This window comes from Varroa destructor, unplaced genomic scaffold, assembly GCF_002443255.2.
Source record: "Varroa destructor unplaced genomic scaffold, Vdes_3.0 BEIS01000002.1, whole genome shotgun sequence".
In the NCBI taxonomy this organism is placed as follows: Eukaryota; Metazoa; Arthropoda; class Arachnida; order Mesostigmata; family Varroidae; genus Varroa; species Varroa destructor.
The window spans coordinates 44,900,035-44,910,237 of NW_019211455.1; positions in this window are offsets into that span (position 1 = coordinate 44,900,035).

The following is a 10,203-nucleotide window of genomic DNA, read 5'->3' on the forward strand; positions in this document are numbered from 1 at the left end:
TCTGTTCACTGTGTGATTGATTCTACAAAAGACTGTCAGCTCATGTCTCCTAGGTGATTGATTCTGTTCACTGTGTGATTGATTCTACAAAAGACTGTCAGCTCATGTCTCCTAGGTGATTGATTCTGTTCACTGTGTGATTGATTCTACAAAAGACTGTCAGCTCATGTCTCCTAGGTGATTGATTCTGTTCACTGTGTGATTGATTCTACAAAAGACTGTCAGCTCATGTCTCCTAGGTGATTGATTCTGTTCACTGTGTGATTGATTCTACAAAAGACTGTCAGCTCATGTCTCCTAGGTTCAGCTCATGTCTCCTAGGTGATTGATTCTGTTCACTGTGTGATTGATTCTACAAAAGTACATGTCTCCTAGGTTCAGCTCATGTCTCAGCTCATGTCTCAGCTCATGTCTCCTAGGTTCAGCTCATGTCTCCTAGGTGATTGATTCTGTTCACTGTGTGATTGATTCTACAAAAGACTGTCAGCTCATGTCTCCTAGGTGATTGATTCTGTTCACTGTGTGATTGATTCTACAAAAGACTGTCAGCTCATGTCTCCTAGGTGATTGATTCTGTTCACTGTGTGATTGATTCTACAAAAGACTGTCAGCTCATGTCTCCTAGGTGATTGATTCTGTTCACTGTGTGATTGATTCTACAAAAGACTGTCAGCTCATGTCTCCTAGGTGATTGATTCTGTTCACTGTGTGATTGATTCTACAAAAGACTGTCAGCTCATGTCTCCTAGGTGATTGATTCTGTTCACTGTGTGATTGATTCTACAAAAGACTGTCAGCTCATGTCTCCTAGGTGATTGATTCTGTTCACTGTGTGATTGATTCTACAAAAGACTGTCAGCTCATGTCTCCTAGGTGATTGATTCTGTTCACTGTGTGATTGATTCTACAAAAGACTGTCAGCTCATGTCTCCTAGGTGATTGATTCTGTTCACTGTGTGATTGATTCTACAAAAGACTGTCAGCTCATGTCTCCTAGGTGATTGATTCTGTTCACTGTGTGATTGATTCTACAAAAGACTGTCAGCTCATGTCTCCTAGGTGATTGATTCTGTTCACTGTGTGATTGATTCTACAAAAGACTGTCAGCTCATGTCTCCTAGGTGATTGATTCTGTTCACTGTGTGATTGATTCTACAAAAGACTGTCAGCTCATGTCTCCTAGGTTCAGCTCATGTCTCCTAGGTGATTGATTCTGTTCACTGTGTGATTGATTCTACAAAAGACTCATGTCCCCTAGGTTCAGCTAGCTCATGTCCCCTAGGTGATTGATTCTGTTCACTGTGTGATTGATTCTACAAAAGACTGAATTCTCTTGAAGTCTCAGGAGACGAGACATGGCCCTGGCCCCGTCTCAGGAGACGAGACATGGCCCTGGCCCCGTCTCAGGAGACGAGACATGGCCCTGGCCCCGTCTCAGGAGACGAGACATGGCCCTGGCCCCGTCTCAGGAGACGAGACATGGCCCTGGCCCCGTCTCAGGAGACGAGACATGGCCCTGGCCCCGTCTCAGGAGACGAGACATGGCCCTGGCCCCGTCTCAGGAGACGAGACATGGCCCTGGCCCCGTCTCAGGAGACGAGACATGGCCCTGGCCCCGTCTCAGGAGACGAGACATGGCCCTGGCCCCGTCTCAGGAGACGAGACATGGCCCTGGCCCCGTCTCAGGAGACGAGACATGGCCCTGGCCCCGTCTCAGGAGACGAGACATGGCCCTGGCCCCGTCTCAGGAGACGAGACATGGCCCTGGCCCCGTCTCAGGAGACGAGACATGGCCCTGGCCCCGTCTCAGGAGACGAGACATGGCCCTGGCCCCGTCTCAGGAGACGAGACATGGCCCTGGCCCCGTCTCAGGAGACGAGACATGGCCCTGGCCCCGTCTCAGGAGACGAGACATGGCCCTGGCCCCGTCTCAGGAGACGAGACATGGCCCTGGCCCCGTCTCAGGAGACGAGACATGGCCCTGGCCCCGTCTCAGGAGACGAGACATGGCCCTGGCCCCGTCTCAGGAGACGAGACATGGCCCTGGCCCCGTCTCAGGAGACGAGACATGGCCCTGGCCCCGTCTCAGGAGACGAGACATGGCCCTGGCCCCGTCTCAGGAGACGAGACATGGCCCTGGCCCCGTCTCAGGAGACGAGACATGGCCCTGGCCCCGTCTCAGGAGACGAGACATGGCCCTGGCCCCGTCTCAGGAGACGAGACATGGCCCTGGCCCCGTCTCAGGAGACGAGACATGGCCCTGGCCCCGTCTCAGGAGACGAGACATGGCCCTGGCCCCGTCTCAGGAGACGAGACATGGCCCTGGCCCCGTCTCAGGAGACGAGACATGGCCCTGGCCCCGTCTCAGGAGACGAGACATGGCCCTGGCCCCGTCTCAGGAGACGAGACATGGCCCTGGCCCCGTCTCAGGAGACGAGACATGGCCCTGGCCCCGTCTCAGGAGACGAGACATGGCCCTGGCCCCGTCTCAGGAGACGAGACATGGCCCTGGCCCCGTCTCAGGAGACGAGACATGGCCCTGGCCCCGTCTCAGGAGACGAGACATGGCCCTGGCCCCGTCTCAGGAGACGAGACATGGCCCTGGCCCCGTCTCAGGAGACGAGACATGGCCCTGGCCCCGTCTCAGGAGACGAGACATGGCCCTGGCCCCGTCTCAGGAGCCGAGACATGGCCATGGTCTCCTACAGGGCCGACGACGTTCATTATGGAGCCGAGACATGGCCATGGTCTCCTACAGGGCCGACGACGTTCATTATGATTTCTGTTCGATGTTCATTATGGTTTCTGTTTATTTAAACCGACGTTCATTATGGTTTCTGTTTATTTAAACAATTTTGTATAATGTCGTATTTACTCGATAAACTGACATTAGCACACGAACATCTAACGCAGTAATTTGCTGCTTAGTATTCTGCTTACTAAGCTTACGATTTCGCTATTGAACACCGGTGAATCACCCTCATCATGGCTTCCGAGGATACTGATCCTATCCCCTAAGGCACTCAACACACCTTTTAGGCTGTTGACGACATCATCCGTTGGATAGTTCGCGGTACCGCGTCCCTGGAGATACGGCGATCTTCGAAGTCGAAGTGATCGTCGAAGAGAGCGTCGAAGAGACCGTCGAAGAGAGCGTCGAAGAGACCGTCGAAGAGAATCTCTTGAATACCGAGTTGAAGCACGGCGGCCTCCGAATAGAGTCATTGTAAAATCAGACACCACGCTCCTTCCTGATGACTTTAATGGACTTCCTCTAACCGCAGTGCCAGTACCTCACGATGGTAGAAGTTACTAGCTCCGTAGTATCACACCCTTTTTTGCTCGACTTCGTTGAAATTGGCAATAGGTAGCGCATAGACATTGTGGAGAGATTTAAGCGAGTCCAAATATATACAGAATAGCGCGTATTCGTAAGGACATTTTATCCTTTGTAACTCTATGGTTTATTGATAGACATCAATAGGTAGCAATTTCCTTTTGTCTGCGACTACTTGATGCCCGAGTAGTGACATGTTGGGTGGAAATGTCGCCATAAACATTTAATTTTTAGTCTGTCTGTGTCAGGTGACTATGATGCCCGTGAATTGGAAACACAAAGTGCATATTTGAAAGTAATTTAATTTAATTGAGCTTTAAAAATAATTGCGTATAGTGGTGAAATTTATTGATACGCAATTATAGCTTCGTGCAAAAAAACAAACAGATCTGTATAATGGGCTTCGTAAAAGCAATGGCAAAAAATTATTTCTTGTATGTAACTTGGTACCTTTTAAGTTAGCGTTAATATGCCTACAAACAGGCACTTCAGAAATTTATAGAAATTCAGGAAGTTACCACTTGATATGCGACCCAAAGAGTTCGCAGCTCTTCACCCGACTAGTGAGTCATCTGACTTCAACTAATCGAACAAGAAAACGAATCGGCTGGAGCAGAACAAACGAGCGAAGATAATTGCGGCAATTACAAGAATCAATACTAAATAAATATTCAGTAATAGTTCCGTAGTAATAGTTCCAGAGTTTCATCAGAATAAATCTCTCACAGAGTAGCCACTCCTGTACTGCGTTCTATAACTGAGTTTTGTAACAGCACGAATGTACATGATATATATTGAAGCAAGCGATTTCGATACACGTTAGAATCTCCTTACGATAGGCGTGTGCGCAAACCACATACTGAGACGTGCGTGACAGTACGTTTTTTGTTTATTTTAGTTATATTTTATCACATGATGCTAATTGTTTTACAGTTTGTTCAGTTGCCACCCAGCGTCTGATGCTCTCAGTTGTATAATCATACTACCACTGGTAAAGAAATATGCGTTTTCTGATTTACTAAATAGCTTTCATGGAAGGGCAGTAATAATGGTTTGCTGAACTTAGGAATTTTCAGTGAGGTGGATAGTATTCGACACCGAGCATAGGCGAACTTCGTTTCATACTGATGCAGTCATTTGAAGTAAAACTTAGCAGTATTGGAGGTAAAATTCGATATTTGTTAGCTTTATTAAAAAACTTCTGCCTTCTCAAAATCAGCCTGCTCCTCGCTGGGCGCTAGTGCTGCTGCTGCAACATATATCATTTAAATGCATTTTATAATGTCTGCCACAATAAGGTTGAATGAGGGAATTAATTTACGTGTACACACGTATGTCTATGAAGAGGGTCGTGCATATTATGATAACCATTAATTAGCGCCGCCAATGGACTATAACTGCCGAGGCTAAGGTTCACGCAAGGCTCACATTAATAGAATGGAAACTCTGGCGGTGCCCTGTCACTACGTGATGGAATTACTCAAAACCTTTTGAAATAATCTATTACTGAAATGGGAATATTATCCTGCATGCCAACTGTGCAAACCATAGGCTATTATCTATGACGTACGTTGTCTTTTTTGGTGATATGTGGTGTATAACTTGTGACCAACCCTTTATGCTCGCCGAGGTATGACCATCAGCAAATCGTGACGCATAAACAAACAAAGAATTCTAAAAACATTGAAATCCACATTTTCTGCTATCCTCTACGCCACCCCTTTCGTCTGCTTCCTGTGCTGACAATTGACTTAAGCACTTTCCTAAATTAGCAAACAATGAAGTAACGTGAACACGAGAAATGTGACAACTTCCAATAAAAAATTCGCTAGTTTTGTTGTAATAATAAACGCTAAACACACTTTCATTGTTTACCTTGCGTGCTGTCTATCATGGCGAGATTGAAAATGACGTCGCGGGAAAATTCAGAAAGAGGACGCCGTTTGGGTACACGGCCTTCATTCGTGAAACGACCCAGACGACCAAGGAAACAGTCTTCCCTTCTGAGCGGTGGCTACCTCTTTGAATACACTATTGTCGGGCTCACGTTGGCCACGTATATTTGGTATATCCGCATGATGTTATCTGAATCTGCTTGGCCTTCGGATGTGGTAACCTGATCTTTTCGAGTCATTAAATTGACATTGCGTTCACGTCAACGTCAACTTAACTGCATTTCCTTTGATTTTCGAGAAAGTTGATGCGGACAAAAGCAATAAAAGTAAACGTGCATGAAAGTAAGGCGTTCAGGCGTACTGTTTCAGATAACAGTCAGAACGTGGAAGCCAGAATATAAGCTATTCATTTGTTAAAAACTAAGTTAGCCATATGTTCTGTAGTTACTAAGCTGAGTTTTCGGTTACAGGATTTTTTACGTAAGGCATACTGTAGTGCATTTTCAGGAATCAATAAAGATGGTATTTCCATTTATGAAACTATTAATGCGGTGAACAATTGTCTGGAGAAAGAAACTGTAGAAGGACGTTGCCAGTGTACCGCGTGCCGAAATACGAAAACCCTGACTCAGTGCACTCGCTGCTCTTGCTAACGAACTCTTGTCCCAACACAATCTGCTAGGGGTCAGCTGTATCTGAACCCACTGATCGCAGTGGGCCGTTGATTGATAGGGCGCGATACAGGCCAAGTCATACGCCAGGATGAGCGATGCCGAACCGTATAAGGGTCCAATATTCAGTTTGCCTATTGCATGCTACTAAAGTACACGTAGCACGGAGATGCGCTGTTTGGTAGAAATAACAAGCACGTCGGTTGTTCGCACATCATCGTCAAAATATGCTACTTATTCTGATAATTACAAGCTTACGACTAACGACTATGAAATTTCAAGTAGTTTTTAACATGGCAAACAACTCCACGTTTACTTATATGGCCTTTATTTATCATCGTCTGGTCAGATATCTGATGAAAGAAAGCTTCTCATCATAGTTCACTACAGTTCTGGACGTTGATAGTGGTTTGGACATGTACTTCTTTGTGTCTTAAACGCCTTACAAAATATTATTGAACACGCTCTATAGGTCCAACCTATGATAATACCGACCCGGATAAATTTCAATTTCGTCAAAACGGTCGGCAACACGTGGACGGCTGACTCCATTGGGTAGGACTAGAACCCCTAAAACAACGTTACAGGCCGGATCGAAGAAAAAGCTTCTTGGAAGCATAAACTAGCCCGGCATACTGAATGACGTCATGAAACCATCGAGGAAGTTTGTACTCATTATTAGTCAGTCCCATTACTTAGTATGAATTGCAGCTAAAGATATGTAATAGAGTTCTGACCATAATCTTAGGGAAGACGGAATGCCTCCTATGAAAAAAAATTTGGCCACAGCCACAATATATTTTTTTTATTATTTCTATTTAACTTTATTTAGTTATTTAGATTTGTCGAGGTACTACAATCCATGATGACCTTCATGACAGGTGGAAGATTAATTGCTTGGCCGGTTAGAAGTACAAGCATAGCCAAATAATACGAAGCACCCCGTCGTAAAACACCAGACGTACAGGTTAGCTGTCGAAGACCGATTCGTACTTCTAAATATTTAAACTTCAAACTGCAATATGCACTATTAGTAGCACTAGCCTTGAAACGAGTACCGATGACAGCACTATTTTATTGACAGGTACCGGGGTACGAGCTAATCGCCAGCCTAACTCTATTGGTTCACTGAATACGTAAATTTTTGTGTAATTTTAGCTTAATTTTTATTACGGAGTTTCTGCTAATTCGACCTGTCGAAAGGGAGGCTATTTTGTGATTGTGCAAATATATTTTTTCGGTATGTAGAGGCGTATACGGATTGACAGAAAACATTACTACTTACCATACGCGATTGTGATCTCTTTTTATTTCACGCTATCTACGCGCTTGGTGGCGCGCCCAAGCCTTCCTGTGCCTCTGTTTTCCACACGGCCCCCGTCTTCGAAACGCCCAGCAGTAATCTTTTACTTCCCTATACCTTAGCGCAGAGTTTGGCACTGTGATTTTAGGGGGCGCCGCCAGCTCCGTTCCTTGTCAGCACACTCTATACGTCACGTACAGAGATACAGCATGTTCAACCGTAACTCTCGAAGTGCAGGTTACTTGCTAGAAATAGCTTAACATGCTTCAGCTCTTGAAGTTCAGCTCTGTCGTGAAGTATTGATTTAATTCGGTTCGACAAAAAGCAGAAAATGTATTCGAATAGCTAGTGCTCTACTATCAAACACTTAGACGTTATGGTGATGGCGTCCTCGTGATAGCCTAGTGGGTAACGTATTTGCCTGCTAATGTTAGGGACACGTTGTGATCCGGGCTTGAGAAATTCGTTTCGTGATGAAAGCCAGTCAGCCGTTTGTTGGAATGCCTAACGGCAATACCGGACGTAGAGCTCAAATATGGAGATGTTACGGTCTTACAAGAGGTGCGTGGAAATTTCGGAAGACCTTTATCATCCAGGACAATCAATCTCATTTGAATCTACGTTATTAATTTTTATTCTGACAATGAATTGTACTAACTATATTACTTATTTAACGAAATACCCCGAGGCAGACGATAAGAAGGCTATCAATATAGTGGCAATAGGAACGACCTAATGACAACATTTGTGATAATGAGAAAGTAGATATAATAATTAAATCTTCAATAATTAAATCTTACCACAACTGAGAAGCTGTTTGAAGTTGAGGTTGCCTATTTTTGCTGATTGCAGCATTTCTATTTCAGTTCTATTTTTGATAGTGTGGATACTTGCTGTTTTTTTGACAAGGCACAATAGCATTGTAGCGCTGAAGCAGGCTGACATTCTTAAGGTGGAGAAGTCCCTTCCAATGCTATAATACTGTAGACATTATACAGTAATATACTAGTAGCTAAAAATAATTTGTATTGGTACGGTAAAATAGAACAGGGAAACATATTGCAGCTGTTTATATTGAAATCGGTACGTACGTCTGTTCTTTAATTCACTGCCATTTAGCGTAATCCGGAATCGGTTCACATGCAAACATCACATCTGATGTTTTCACTCCATGACATGTCCAAGTGGCATGACACACCGCTATATGTCAAGGACACATCTATTCAGAGATACATGCTAACTAATGAATAGTTTCAATAAATAAAAAGTCTCAGACTTCAATAGGCATCCTGCGTCGCTCGAAGTGGTTACTCCTTAGATGTTTCTAGTAAAATTTTTTATTTAGTTGAACATTCGATATTTCTGTGTCTCTAAATCGTAAACTAGACTCACTATCTAGAATGGTTGCTGCGATAAAATTCAAGAGTCTCAGTTGTTCCATGGGTCAACGTGTGTTTGTGTCCCTATATCAGATAAGAAAGCATTAGTAAAGTAAAATTTACTTCATTTTCTTGTCGTCAGAAGCATATATCGAAATTGCTGAACATTAAACGCTCCAACTAGCCGTCCAGAATACAGCCAAAGCCAGGCGCCAAAATCCATTTATGACGAGCGCGAAATACACTTATAAAACAGTTTTCAATAATGATCATAAAACCATATAGGTGCTTATATAAGTGCTTGTTGGTAACATCATGAACAAAGCATATCTCCTGTTTTACTGCTTAGAAATATGTTACATTGAATCTATTGTATATCTACATTAAACAATGGAGTAAGTATCTTGGCTACTTTATCCATAGGTATGCTTGCTACATTAGAATTTATTAGAAACATCGGAGGCAAATAGTTTACACTTAAACCTGAAATTCTTTTAGTTGACACTACAATATACATAAAGTACGTAGTGTATATTTCTCGCTGTCGCTTTACGTTCGTAAAGTGACGTCATTTTAGAGCAAGGTTCCCTGATGCATCTGAAGCACTTTTCTATATATATATATATATATATATATAAATGTGATCTGGTTCATGTTCATACAATTAACGCCGCAAGTTATCTCGGGAGACAGATTACTTCAAAATGCTCAGGGTCTCTATGTCTGATACGCTAAAGTATTTTAGATAGTGCCATCTAATTAAAATGTCAGAAACAAATAAAAATAAATTTCTATAGGAATATCTTACTTATCATTGAGGTTACGGAAGAATGTCGTTAGAACCATTAGCTACGAACGATTTTGCAATGTTATGTTATCACAAATCCTTGTCGGCTGCGATATTATCCATTTTGGCAAAGAAGAACAATGAGTCACAGGGTAGAAGTCGCAAGTCGCTAATTGCTTTGGAAATTTTTTCGGTCCTACATAACAAGCCTATTCGACATTTCTAGTAATACCCCTAATATTTATTAGTATGTGTGAATAGGTTCACCAAATGAACTTAATTATATGTTCTATATCAATTAGTAATAAATTCCACATGACAATGTGGTTCAGGACACTTTATTATTCAGTGTTTTGGTGCTGAGTGATAAAGCAATTAACAAATCCTTCTTTCACGAATACCTTTATTAGTGGGTGTGAAGCAATGTTTAATTGCAGTACGGAGCGTGAAACGTTTTTTGTTAGATATATTTTTTGGTTTTGTAGGAAGTGAAACCCTTCAGCGCTGATACCCCCTAAATGCTTGAAAGCAAATTACGGTGGTAGTTCTATGAGAAAAGATTTAGCTTTTAATAGCTCACTGAATAATATAAAGGTATGACCAACGAAGCCAGAAGGTGTATTGAATTTTTTGGCAGCTGATTGCCGGAAATACCTCTCATTTCGACGAAAGGTGGGAGAAGCAGATTTGCATTTAGATGACATATAAACCTACAATTGGAAAAAAGATGCTGGTCATTTGCTTCGAAAAAAGTATATTGGAAATTTTAGGGTAATCTGTATCAACTGTAAACTTATCTCTATTCTATTGTTGTTAGAATATCACTTGATT